Consider the following 14642-nt stretch of genomic DNA (forward strand, 5'->3'; position numbering starts at 1 on the left):
GATGATACACAGTCAAAATGAAATAACAGAAAGGCAAGGAATCAGATAATAAAGAGAGTTGGTAACAAAGGAAACGAGGGCAAAGGACCATAATATAGTGACAGTAGGTCTGCATTAAGGTCACATTAAAAAACAAAACAAAACAAAAAAACAAGAAAGAGGAAACCAGTTTTGATGACCTCTAAGGTTTATTCTGGTCTGGGATTTGATGGTTCTATGAAAATTTTTATTTGGATTCATTTAAAATTGAAGATAAAATTGTTTTATGAGAGGCCAAAGCTGGTTCATAGTTTTGAACCCAAACTACCATTTCTCTTTAAGGTACTAGGTTGCATACTCCTTCCTTTCTCCCTCCCTCTCTTCCTTCCTTCCTTCCTTCTTCTCCCTCTAAATACAGCCACTCTGTCCTAAGGTGCCTAGGCTCTGTGCTACACACACAGAGATAAAGGAATTTCTCTAATCTCAGACTAACAGCCTAGGAGACAGAGGTGCACAAAGTACAGCAGAGATACAGCAGAGGAAATCATTGACCCTTTTTGGATGAATCAGGGAAAACTTCAATGGAGAAAACACAAGCGAGCCATAAAAGTGAGTGGGGATGAAAAAGAGGAAAAGGCAGGGAAAGCTGCCAGGCAATGGGAATACCATGTGTGAGGCCCAGGGTAGGAAACAGTAGAGAGGAGTAGGGAGGTGAGTCTGGCTGGACTCGGAAGGGAGTGGGGAAGTGGTGGGTTGTGAAACAGAGAGGGTTGTCAAAAGATTTAAGCATAATAGTAACATGATCACAGACATTATCTTTTGCTTCAATTTGGATACCTAAGTGATGCATATACTTAATTTGTTGGTTGTTTTTAAGGATTGAAAAACATATATAAGGTGCTGAGCATAATGACTGGCATATTCTGGGAACTCAATGCTCTAAGACATTGGGGATATGCATTATATTTCTTTTTTTTAAAACATTTATTTACTTATTTGCACTGGGTCTCAGCTGCGGCAGGAGGGCTCCTTAGTTGTGGAATGTGAAGTCTTAGTTGCGGCATGCAGGGATCTAGTTCCCCGACCAGGGATCGAACCTGAGACCCCGCACTGGGAGAGCAGAGTCTTATCCACTGCGCCACCAGAGAAGTCCCTATATTTCTTTATCTCCGTAAATCATACCCAACTCAGCTCCATCCACAAAGGTTACCCAAAAGACATTTTTCAGGATTCCTTCCTTCTCCTTGTATCAAACAAGAACTTTAGTACTTTTGCATTTAGGAAGATAGGAAGGGACTGTCCTAATTCTTAGTCCAAGGTCAGCTATAGCTTCTTTCACCTAGACTTCCAAGGCACCTGCATGTTGTGTCCAGGACACCCAGTCCCTACAGAAGCCATCCCTTCCATGTCCTGATTCCTTAGAGACTGTCAGAGAAGGTGCTAAGGTCCCCATCACTCAGCTGTCAAAACTCTCAACTCCATTCCCAGTGGGGGTGGAAGTGTCCAGCACACCTGGGGATTACATCCTTCTTAACTGAACCCTCAACTAAAACCAGTCGTTGATGGGAATGCAAAAGTGCACAGCCACTTTGGAATCTAGTTTGACGGTTGTTATAAAGTGAAATGTATATTTACCCTGTGCCTCAGCAATCCCATTCACAGGTATTTGTCCAAAGGAAATGAAAACTTATGCTCATGCAAAAACCTGAAGGCAAGTGTTCATAGTGGCTTTATTCACAATCTCCCAAAACCGAAAACAACCCTAATAAGTACATCCATACAATGGAATACTACTTAGCAGTACAAATGTATGAACTGCTAGTACATACATCATGGAAGAATCTCAAAAGCATTCTGCTAAGGAAAAGCAGCCAAACTCAAATGGCTTTTGTACATTATTGTTCCACTTCAGTGACATTCTGGGAAAAGCAAAACTATGGGGGATCGAAAACAGAGCAATAGTTGCCGGTTGCTGGGAGCAGAGAGTGGGGATGACTTTTTTTGGCTGATGGAACTCTTCTATGTCTTGCCTGTGGTGGTGAGTAAACAACCGTTATTTGTCAAAAGGCATAGAATTGTATGCCAAGAAGAGGGAAATTTATTGTGTGTAAATTATACCTCAAGAAAAAAAAATCTTTCCTTCCCTTTTGGGACAATCCAGCCTAATTCTCTTGAATGGCCAAGACTTTCAGCAAACAGACCTGCTTAGAGGTTGCTCTGTGCTTAGAAATTTCTCTGGTCTGGAAGCCTCGTACTCACATACAGAAACATTTTTTAAATGTTAAAATGCTATTATATGGCTCCCAGGAAGCAAAGGCCCACCCTTCTGGAAGGGAGACAAAGTTCTCTTTTGTCCCTTCTTGATGCACCTCCAGTTGCATGCTGGTGGGAGTGGGAGGTGGAAAATCCGAAACAACCAAAACAAACAACAATAACAACAAAAACCAGAGGTCAGTTTAGGGATTGTCTTTGGACTTCGCGATTTTTGTTTGTTTTTAAGCTTGAACTTCCAGAAGGGGGAGGAGAAGATAAAAATTACCTTTATTCCTGGATCAGACTGTCCTGCAGAGAAATAAGATAATGTAACTTCTCAACAAGTTTTCTGTTACATTCTATCAGGATGTGTTAGATCCATCCCAGGATTTGTTCTGAAGGCTGGGTCTGCTGGAGTGAGGGGGCAAGCTCCAGTGAGCTCATGGAGGAACAGGGAGTGCAGCAGGGGAGGCTGAAAAAAGTAAACCCACAAACAAGGTCATTGCTCACAGTTGTAATACTTTGTAGAAAATTAATCGGGTGATCTGATAGGAAACAGCTGGAAGAAAGGCTCCATTAGCTAGGATGATCAGGGAAGGCCTTTCTGAAGATGGGACCTTTGTACAGACCTGAAAGATGAGGCATCAAAGGTACCAAGAGCACAGAGGGTGCCATTACAGGCTGAGGGACCAGCAGATGTGAAAACTCTGCTGGAAGAATAAGCCACAGAAAGGAAGCCAAGGAGGCTGGTATGTAACGAGCAAGTTGTCTAGGATGGGAGGGTAGGGGGGTAGGCGGTGGTAAAGGTGACCCAGAGAGGGAAGGGAGGTCCAGACCCTCCACTAATTCATGTGGAATGAAGTCAGTGAAAGGTTTTAAGCAGGAGAATGACATGACCTGAATTACATTAAAAAAAAAATTCTGCATTTTTTTTTTAATGCAAGTACTGATGGGTTGAGGGGGCGGGAGGGTTGAGAAAAGCAGTGAACCAGGGCTCACTGCAAGATTTTTGGCTTGAAAATAAGTGGTAAAATTAGCTGTTTTTTTTTTTTAAGGGACAGAAATGAGGAAGACTTGTTTCGTTCAATATTTTTTAAATGAGACAAAGCTATAATAATTAAAATAATTTGGTGCTCGTGTATTAAGAGTTGTTAAGACTTATTTAACAGGTAAAATGCACCAGGCATCCCTGTAAGTACTTTGGACGTGTAACACATTTAATCCTCACGAGAAAACCTATAAGATGGGGACTCAGTAGCACTAGTTTAAGGATGAAGAACAAAAGCACAGAAAGAGTAAGTAAAATGTCCCAAGTCCAAAACTCGGAGGTAGTCTGGCTCCAGAACCAATGCTCCAACTGCATACCCCTACCCATCCCAGGCCAATGGAACGTAATGTGGAATCCTAAAAAGTCCCCCATACACCTAAATCTTAGTCTATCATAAAGGTACCATCACATGGGAATCAATGGGAATTAGCCAATGAACAGTGTTTGGAAAACTTCCAAAGTATTTGAAAACTACTTTTTAAATCTTCCTTTGGCACATTCACTAATACACTAAATAAAGACAGATTAAAAAGGTAAATGTTGAAAAAAAAACCACACACACAAACGGTAAAAATTTAGAAGAAAACACGAGATAGAAAAGCACTGTTTAGAAATGAAAGTAATGGAAGAAATCACAAAGAAAAAAAATCAATAAGTTTGACTTCATAAAAATTAAAAACCATAATGCAAAACAATTAAGAAACAAAGTAAAAAGTAAATTGCCTTCCAGAAGTATTGTATCCAATTTACATTATGGTTCAGAAGATGGTATCAATTTATACCCTTCCTGCAGTGTTTGAGAGTACCCATCATACTTTGCCAGCGTTGGCCATAAAATTAAAAAAAAAAACATTTTCTAAATTGACAAGAAAGAAAATGGTAAGCGTTTGTTATTATAATTAGTATTTTAAAATGGTAATTCAATCACCTGTTTGATATCTTTATTGGTCATTTGCATTTCCTGTTTGTGAAATGGGTGTTCATGCACTTTCTCTGTTTATCTGCAGGAGTTTTAGCCTTATTGATTTGTATGAGCGCTTTACAGACCAAGAAGAGTATAATTTTTTTCACATTTGTAGAAAATGTATTTGCCCAGTTCATTGTTTACCTTTCAGTTTCTATCTCACATTTTTTGGAGGGGTTGCTATTGTTAATGGAATAGTCTTCTTTTTCAAGCCAGTTGCTGTGTATACAGGAAAGCTATTGATTTATGTATCTCTGTAACCTGGTACCTACTAAACTCTTTTTAGCTCTAAGAGTTTTTAGTTGATTCTCTCTTGGGTTTTGGGGGTCTATAATAATACTGTCTAAAAAAAGAAGGGAGGGATGGAGTGAGTAAAGGAGGAAAGAAAAGGGCGTGGGGATGTTTTCTCCTCCTTGCTAATAATAAAACTCTTATTTAGGCTTGTTATGTTTTTTTTTAGCCAGAATTTCCAGTAACTTTGGTGATAATAAATATCAGGGTTTTTTCCTCTTAATCTAATGAGAATATCTCTAGAATTTCACTCTTAAGTATGAAGCTGTCTTTTGATTTGATAGAGATATTAATAATTATCATAGGAATCACCCTTCCAATTTTTTTAAAGCATATATTGTGGCAGGATATTATTCCTATCTACCAAAGATGGTAACAGAAAAGAAAGCAAAATTTTAAACTTCATGCAGAAAACACACTAGCAACACTATGTATTGGGATAGCCAAGAAGTTCGTTTGGGTTTTTCCATAAGATATTATGGAAAACACGAATAAATTTTTTGGCCAGCCCAATATTTAGTTTGGCCGAGTTCAGGAGGAAAAAAAAGTCCTCCTCAACCTTATTCTATGTGTTGTGGACAATTTTTTAAAAAATAGTCTCTTGATTTTCCTTTGGGCAGTACTCCTTTTCCCTTTAAAAACAGAAACAAAAACAAAAACAACTTCACTGAAGTTTAATTTACATATAATACACTGTACCCATTTAAATGTATGATTTGATGAATTTTGACAGATGGACACACCAGTGAAACTGCCACAATCAAGATACTGACAATTTCCATCACCCCCAGAAGATCCCTCCTGCTTTTTTGCAGTCCATTCCTCCCTTTGTCCACAACCCTGGGCAACCACTGATTTGCGTTTTTGTCGTTACGAATTTGTTGGCATTTTCTAGAATTACCCCCACTTCTACAAAGGTAGATGTGGCCCCTTGAAAGGTAAAGAAACTTGGCTCTCCTGAAGGTAGCCTCCCTTATGGAGCCATGGGTCCCCTGGAAGCACTGAAGATAATCTTCCTTCAGGAAATTAGTGAGTAGCTCTAATATCCGTGGTCAGAGAGGGTTAGTTAGACCATTTGTGTTTTGAGGGTTTACAAGGAAAAGTTTTCCTATTCCTGGCACTGAGTTCTTATTCCCTGGGAAGGAAAGCAGAACAGATGTTCCAAATCCATAAGGGCTCAGACTCCAGAACTAGTCATGATGCAGTGGCCCCCAGGATTCTGGAGATGGCCGTGTGTGTGAACTGAAGGGACTGAACCCAGGGAGGAGGGCATCTAGGCAAGGAGAGAGATGGCCACTCAGGTGAGCCAAAATTGCTAACCATAAAGACCTATCATTTTGAAAATCCAGACATGGACTCCTAGGCCCTCTGGGAGATAGCTACAACGTACAAGCCAAAAGAAGGGACCATGGAGAGTTACTACCTTGAAAACCCACGTACCAGTACCCTGGGAATTTAGGGAGGCCCCATGTGTGATTAGTTTCCTATTGCTGCTGTAACAAATTAGCACAAACTTAGTGGCGGAAAACAACACAAATCTCTTATCTTACAGTTCTGGAGGTCAGAGTCCAAAATGGGTCTCAGTGAGCTAAAGTCAAAGTGTTAGCGGAGCTGTGTTCCTTCTGGAAGCTCTAGGGAAGAATCCATTTTCTTTCATTTTTCAGCTTCTAGAGGCTGTGAGCATTCTCTGGCTCCTGACTCTCATCCACCTTCGAAGCTAGCGGTGACCAGTCAAGCCTTTCTCATGATGTCATCCCTCTGGTTCTGACTCTCCTGCGTCCCTCTTCCCCATTTAAGGACCTTTGTGGTTACACTGGGCTCACCCAAATAATCCCAGCTAATCTACTTATTTCTTTTTCTCTTCTTTTTTTTTTTGGTCATGCCACATGACATGCGGGACCTTAGTTCCCAGGCCAGGGATCAACTCCGTGCCTCCTGCAGTGGAAGTGGGGAGTCAACCACTGGACCACCAGTCCCTAATCTTCTTATTTCAAGATCAGCGTATTAGCGACCTTAATTCCATCTGCAGTCTAAATTCCCCTTTGCCATCTCTTGTAACATATTCACAGGTTCTGAGGATTGGGAGTGAACATCCTTGTGGGGCTGTTACTTGGCCCACCACATGATGTAAACTGAAACAGCTGACTACAAAGACCTACCACTCTGAGAACCTATGTACAGGTGTTCTAGGCATGCAAGAGATGGTCATGCGTGTGAATTCAATGAGCTAGCCATGGACAGGTGACCATCATGAGAACCCAGGCACCATCAGCCTGGGCACTCAGGAAGATGGCTATGTGTGGAAGTAAAGCATGTGGGAGCATCCTCTCTTGAAGAACCCAAGGGGCCAGCCCCAAACATGCCACAGCACGGAATTATCGATAGAATCGTTTAACTCTGTAGGGCAGTTCACAACAAATTTCATAACCAGTACAGGAAGTAGCAAGAAGCAGGGCAGTAGTGGGCAGTCCAACAACAGTGGTCTCCCCACTGGAATGTGGAAGCTGGACTTATGTCTTTTTGGATAGCGTGAGTGCCTACAACAGCTCATGTGGAAAGAGGGAGATAATAAGCTTTCTGTCAAGAAGATAAGGGGGTATTGAGGCAGAATTAATACAAACAAGCAAAACACTATGAACAAAATTTTAAATAAAGACAGGATCCAATCCTGCACTTAAGGGAAAAAAAAAAAAAAGAGTAAGTGAAAAAAATCCTGTTATGCTGAGGATGAATCCAGACATGTGAGAACAAGTTTCAACATTGTGGACAAAAGTAAGGCAGCCCTGTGAGTTTCTCATTTATTATGCTGCTCAGTAGCTGATATAAAAGGATTTAGCCATGGCTCTTACCTTCAAAAATAAGCAAGATTTCATAGTATTGATAGTTTCTGGAAAACTGTAATGAATGTTCCTTTTTTTTTTTTGCGGTACGCGGGCCTCTCACTGTTGTGGCCTCTCCCGTTGCGGAGCACAGGCTCCGGACGCGCAGGCTCAGCGGCCATGGCTCACGAGCCCAGCCGCTCCGCGGCATGTGGGATCTTCCCGGACCGGGGCACGAACCTGTGTCCCCTCCATCGGCAGGCGGACTCTCAACCACTGCGCCACCAGGGAAGCTCCTGAATGTTCCATTTTTATAATTCCATTTCCCTTGTCAATGAGTAGCTACATGGATTACATTTTAAATTTCCTGTGAAGAAAATTGGGAAAACACATAAAATATAGAGAATAAATCTTATACGGATATTCGAGGGAGTATTTTACATTTTGGAATGAACCTTTGAGCAGTTTTGTGGTCAGATAATGTGGGTTTTACTGATCTTTACAGAATGAATGACATTCTTTCTGGTAAGTTCCCAAGGTATCAATATTTATGGATGAAGAGACTGTGTTGTGAAGGGAACTGGGATGTGGTCCCCATCTAGAGAGCTTCCAGGGATTGCAGTCATGTGTATTACACACGCCGCCATCTTTATTCCTCGATAAGAGACTCTACAGATAATACTATGCCGATCTGTCGGGCATGGCATCTCTTCAGATGAGCTACCACCTCACCACTGCACGCACTACCTTCTCTATTTTGACCAGTGTGTCAGGATAGAATCTTTGATAGCGATACAGGTCTCACCTCTGTAGCCTCACACGGGGCTCTGATCATCTTGTCAGAAGATTGCAGCAATTTCTTCTTCGTCAGACTCTGTCTGCAGGACTGACTCTTGACCTTCTTAGTGTCTTCAGCTACTGCAGTGAATAGCCCTCAGGGCTCTAACATGGATAAGATCCTATGCCTACCTCTTGTGAAAATTGCTTGAGGCTTCTTGAGTCTTCCTTACAGGTCTTGCCCTTAGATTATTGCTTAGAATACCCTCACCCCAGTGCCTTCCCTCCCACCACTCAAATGCTCCACACATCTCTCTCGCAGCAGCACCTCATCATTGCTCACCTCTGTGGATTCCTTCTCTCTTCACACTGGACTCTGGTTCTTGAGGGCAACAGAGTTTTGGAAGCTTCTTATGGGCTGGCTTTATATCCTGGGCACCTGACCCATGCTGTTGGCCTCTGTCTGAAATACCTTTGCTCCCACTGTCTGTCTACCTAATTAACTTACTCATACTTGAGAGACCTCAGTTCAAATTTTAATTCTCCAGGGAAGCCTTCTCTGACCACCAGACTAGATTGGGGTCCCCTGCCATATGCTTTCATAGTAGTCTTTATTTCATAGCATGTACCCCAGTTTGCAATATTATATTTGGGTCATTTGTTTAATGTCCATATTTCCCACTAGAGGGAAAGCCATACGAGGGAAAGAACTGGGTCTGTTTTCTTGCCATTGCGTCTGCCGGGCCCAGCTCAGTGCCTGGCCCAAAGTCAGGGCTAACTAAATATATATTGACCTAATGAAATAAAGGAGTAATGACCAAATGAATGAAAGAGTGTTTCATTGATATAATAACCAGAGTCCAGGTAGCTCTCCTCAGTTTAGCATGAGGGTCAAAAACATGGGCCCTAGGCAATTTAGGCGAGTTATTTAGCCTCTCTGTGCCTCTTACCCTCATCTGTAGAATGGGGATAATAAAAGTGCCTTATGAGGATTTAATGAAACTGTATGTAGGTATACAGATCGACCGATAAGTAGATAAATATCCATATATGTATCTTTAAATATTTAGAAGAATGCCCAGCATATAGTAAGTGCTAAACAGCATTTACCAAACCTTAAAACTCCCACTCCCTGCGATGACTGGCACGTTCAGCCATTGCTATTCTAATGCACTTACCCTGGCTCACATGAACATCAATATTTCATCTAATATCTTTGTATATTTTTAGTGCTTCTTATCCTCTGTCTCTATGTTCTCCAGGGCTGACTTATCTATCGGTGTAGCAGGCACAGGGCCCAGGCCCATAATACTTGTAGAGACCCACAGAAATGTTTTAATGTCTTCTAAAATCTGAAGGGGCAAAAAAAAGAGCTTTTAGGTTAAAGAAAAATATTTTAATATATAATATGAATATATTTGCCTTTACCCCAGCATAGTCATAAAATATATGCTTTATTTGTTTGTTTGCTTATTTATTTTTACCGAGGAGGAAGGGGCCCTTGAAGGCAACAGTGTCCAGGAAAGTCAGAGTGCAGCCCGGCAGTTCTCAGCCTGACACTGCACCAGAGCCTTCACTCTTCAGTTAGAAGAAATGAGAACAAAAATGCCACCATGGCTGTGTCACAACTTTTGTGCACCATCTGAATGGTTTCTGGTAAGGGCAGGCAGCTCCTTGAGAAAGCACAGCCCTGGCAGTAGGTGATCTTGCTATTCTGGGTTTACCCTCTGAAAGCACATGTGCTCCCCTAGAGCCGGGCTGCAGAGAGGACTCTGCTCCCTGCCGTCCTCTCTCTCCCACTGCTTCCTCAGCCCTCCCACACCTCCTCACCCACAGGTTTCCTGCCCACACTCACCTCTTTTCCCATCTCCCCTTTGTTCACTTTCTTCTACCCCGGCTGGCTTCCTCTAAAGCACTCTTTTTTTTTTTTTTTTAACATCTTTATTGGGGTATAATTGCTTTACAATGGTAAAGCACTCTTAACCTCCTCTTAGCTTTCAGCATCCTTCACCTCCTGGATGCTCCCCTGTGTTTCCCACATTGCTTTGCTTCTTTAGCAATGCTTTTGGGTGCCTCTACCTTATCCCTCTCTTCCTTCTTGTCACTCATTATTCTTGCACGTCGTCCACTTCTCTTTGCATTGTAGTTCCTTTTGATTCCAATTTCAGGCACTCTTTATATCTGCTGCTTTATTTATTTTATTTTTTAAGAGCTCTGTGCTCTTAAGTTTTTTTTTCTTTAATGTCTCCTTTCTCCTTTTTGCCCAGTCCTTTTTCAGTTTTCTGTTAGTTCCTTTTCTTTTTTTTTTTTTTTTTGCGGTACGTGGGCCTCTCACTGCTGTGGCCTCTCCCGTTGTGGAGCACAGGCTCCAGACGTGCAGGCCAAGCGGCCATGGCTCACGGGCCCAGCCTCTCCGCGGCATGTGGGATCCTCCCGGACCGGGGCACGAACCCGCGTCCCCTGCATCGGCAGGCGGACTCTCAACCACTGCGCCACGAGGGAAGCCCTCCTTTTCTTTTTTTCTGCTTCCTCTTCCTCTGAGGATGTGGTCCCTTACCTCTCACCTAACCAGGGCTGTGGAAACTCCACCCTCTGCTCTGATCCCCACAGCCAGAAAGGCCACAGGAAAGGAGACTTGATATATGACAGAGACCTCTTCTTCCTGAATTGGGCCTCCATGCACAGACACTAATTAGATCATTAAGTTTTCAGTGAAGACATTGAGAAGGAGAGAAATAGAAGGCAAGTGGATCACACATTCTGATGCTCGGCTGTGTATCAGGGTCATAAAATTACCTGGGCCACCCACTCTCATCCAGAGAAAATGTGGCTCCTTTGTTTTGTTAGTAGTCAACCTGCTTGCCTTGCAGACCACCCAATTGCCCCCACCGCCCCAGCCCCCCACCAGTTGGTTGGTGAGCAAAATTGATTGTTCAATCTGGATTACAGGTAGACAAATTCCATAAATTAGCCTCTTTAGCAAATATTTAGGCTCCCCTTTGGGTAAAAAAGCTCAGTATCTCAGATGCTTCTCCATTCCCTGCTTCTCCCTAAGGTGGCAGGCTTAGCTGTTGTTCTCCAGGTGCTGGGAAGAAACATGGCATCCCTGCCCCTTCTGGTCTTCGGGTGCCAGTATTTGTCCTGTTGATGTTCCCAGATGAAGCCTGAAGCTGCTATAATTCATGATCTGGTCTCTGTCAGCCCACCTCAGCTCTCAGTGGTATGCTGGAGTCCTCTGAGATATGACTGTGAGCCCCAAATCCTTGGCACAGATGCCCCAGGGAACCACTGGAGCCAGATTCCCTGTTAGGTTCTCTGCTACCTCTGGGTCCTGTCTGTATCACTGGAGTATCAAGGTCACCCAGGAAATCTACAAGCAGCCTCTCCTTCTGTCTAACAAGGCTCCATCTACTTAAATTTGCCTGTCAGCCTAAGAGGCTTCCTCTCATGTCCTAAGTGGGAATCGGGAGAGAAATGCCCCTTCCCTTAGTCACCCCTTATTTATCTGACACATATAATAATAATAGTCTGTACTTAGATGAAGCTTAATATGTGCTTTGCGTGGTTTAATTCTCAGAACCCTATGAGGAAGATGTACTATTATCATTCACATCTAATAGGTGTGGAAACTGAGGCACAGGAAGGTTGAATGACTCCCTCAGGATCACAGAGCTCTTGAGTCAAGGGTGGAGCCAGAACGAGCATCCTGGTGGCCCAGCTGCAGAATCTGTCCTCTCAGACTCTGAGCTATGCTGCTCCCCTGCCTCCTCTGAGCCCCTTGGCCTCTTCCCTTCATTCCTCCTTCTGCTCCCCGCCCCCAGGCCAGAAAAAGGCAGAATTTTATTTGCCCACGTCATATGCTCTCTCTACCCTGAAGCTGGTTTACTTACCATATAAAGAACGGCATGGGTTTGGTTTGTTTTGAACACTTTTCTTCTGCGTTTCCAGAGGGCGGCTGTATAGTGATGTCACCCGTGAGGCGAATGTTTCATTCTCCCATTGTCCACTTCAGCGGAATTCTGGGAACTGCTGAGACTGGCTGGTGGCAGCCATCCAACTCCCATATGGAGATCCAGAATGTGTCCTCGAGAGCCTCACTCAGATATCAGCTCCACCCTCGGCAGCTCTCTACATCCCGGAGGACATCAACAGCGTGACTGCATCCTCCGGCAGCAACAGAAATTGACCAAGCCTGGCTGGGCTGCCCTGTCCCACTGGGAGATCAGGAGCAGTGACCATGGTAAGCACCCCGTGTAGCTGCAGCTGCCCAACGTGTGGCTGCCGGCCCTGGTGGCTCCACACTGAGGCCCACCCGTTGCTGCAAGGGACAACTACTTTATCTTTCTAATTTCTTCACCTGGCACCTCCAGGTGACCTCAGACAAATAGGATGGGATCGGGGCTCCTTGACCGTGTTGCCCACTGGGGCCCAAGGTTCCCCAAGATGAGCCAAGCACACTTGGAGATCTATTGTTTCTCAGATATCTGGATCCTCTATCAAAACCTTTAATTACATAGTTTAAGCCTTAGGGTGGTGTGGTTCTATTGCTCAATTAGCAGTAGCTTTAAGTGTGAAGACTGCAGCTCTGTAAAGCATTATCACAGAAAGTGGGAAGCACCAGCTCTCCATCAGCGCCCGTGTTCTAAAATGTTTCATAGATTTCATCCTTTTAGTCATTTAACAAGTATATTTTGAACAAATCTCTTCATTTCCAGACAAATCTATTTCTTATTCATTCCAAATTCTTTATCAACGATTCCCCACCTGGCATTCTAGGATTCTTATGTGTCCTCAGGGCACTAAGGAAGGCCTTTCGTCTGTTTTCAGTATATCCTACAGAAATTGTACTTTTATGATAAGGTTGTAAAAATGTTCTTTGCCTTCAAGTGAAATGATAAATGACCCAGTGGCATTTATGCAGATCAGAAGGTCTGATTAGCACTCTTTAACTGAAATACATGGAAATGTAAATAACTTATTACATGATAAAAGAAATTGGTTTGGAAGATGGAAACTTTCAAAAGGTGAGGTTCACACGTGCAAAGGATGCTTGATGAGAAGACAGGGCCCCACTACTGCCTTCTCACCATGGCTATGTCTACTGTCCCTCTGAGAGTTCACAGTGTCATTGTCACTGTGAAAAATGTCTTTTATGCTGATTATACAATTGTCGGTTTCAAGGGACATCAAGGCACAGTGACTAAAGGGCCATTTTTTTTTTTTTCCAAATATGCCCTGGAGGTTCAGGGGCCACTGAGGTACTGGATCATTCTAGGATCAAAGACTGGATCATAAAAATTGTCACCCCACTTTATCACTAACTGGGGCTACTGTGATAGGTAATGATGTTCAGTGGATTCTCAGATCCCTCTCTTCCAGGAGACCCACAGCCTGGAAAGACTGGGGGCCCTTATGGCGGAGCTGTAGTTCTGGGAAGCCACTGACACTGCATCGAGAGGGTAAATGTCCTTATACCTGGGGTGACAAGTGGCTGCTGCCACTCCCACGTCTTTGCAGAGACAGGAGAATGAGGGCAACAGCTACTTAGCGTCATTTCCTTCTTTAATACTTTAATAATACTTGTTAAAAGGATACAAGCAGTCCCAAATGGAGTCAATTGTGCTAAACCCCACCAAGACTTAATACCTAACTCACTGTAGTTTCAGCCTCTCCCAGGAGTGGAATTTTAAATCAGTCCGTCTGAAACTTCCTGGTCTACACTAGGGAGGTAATCTGCCCTAGACCGCCTGCATTCCCTTAAGGAAAGGTGACCTTACCTGAAATAATCCACTCTTTGAACTTCCTTGTCCCACCCTCTTTTTGCCCATAAAAATCTTCTATTTTGTACAACTCCTTGGATTGCCTTTCTACTTGCTAGATAGGATGCTGCACTTTTATGAGTGGTTGAATAAAGCCAATTCAATCCTCAAATTCACTCCACTGAATTTTGTTTTTTGAACACACTCAATAATTAGAACCCTGATTCATTGAAGGACTTCAACAGACGTGCTGCTCCGTGCCAGGCTCTGCCGTAAATTCAGGACTACAGAAAGGCAGATCACTTCCTGTCCTTGGGATGCTCACACACAGCCTCATGGGAAATGAGATCTGTATCCTAGCTACGAGATAATCCATGGACTGCTATATTAGTGATTGGAATGAGATATTAATGGGACACACAGGAGGGAGTAAAACGTCTGGGAGGGAAGGTGGTGACAGAAAGCTTCACAGAGGCACTGACATTTGAACTGGCCTATGGTTAAACGAGAGGCAGTTTTCTATGGGAGCAGATGGGGGTGGGGATTCTGGCTCTACTCTGAAAGCATTTAAGAGGAGAAGACAATGAGCTTTTGATGACCTCCCTTTGAAACAGGAGGGAAGGCGGCAGGGCACAACCTTTAAAAGAAATGACATAGCCCTTGAGGATATGACGAAAACTGGTTAGACGCAGTTGGGCCCAAGATGGCGGAAGATTCGACTTCCAGTGGACCTTGAACCTCATTATACACTC

The sequence above is a fragment of the Pseudorca crassidens genome, chromosome 13 (assembly GCF_039906515.1).
Source record: "Pseudorca crassidens isolate mPseCra1 chromosome 13, mPseCra1.hap1, whole genome shotgun sequence".
NCBI lineage: Eukaryota > Metazoa > Chordata > Mammalia > Artiodactyla > Delphinidae > Pseudorca > Pseudorca crassidens.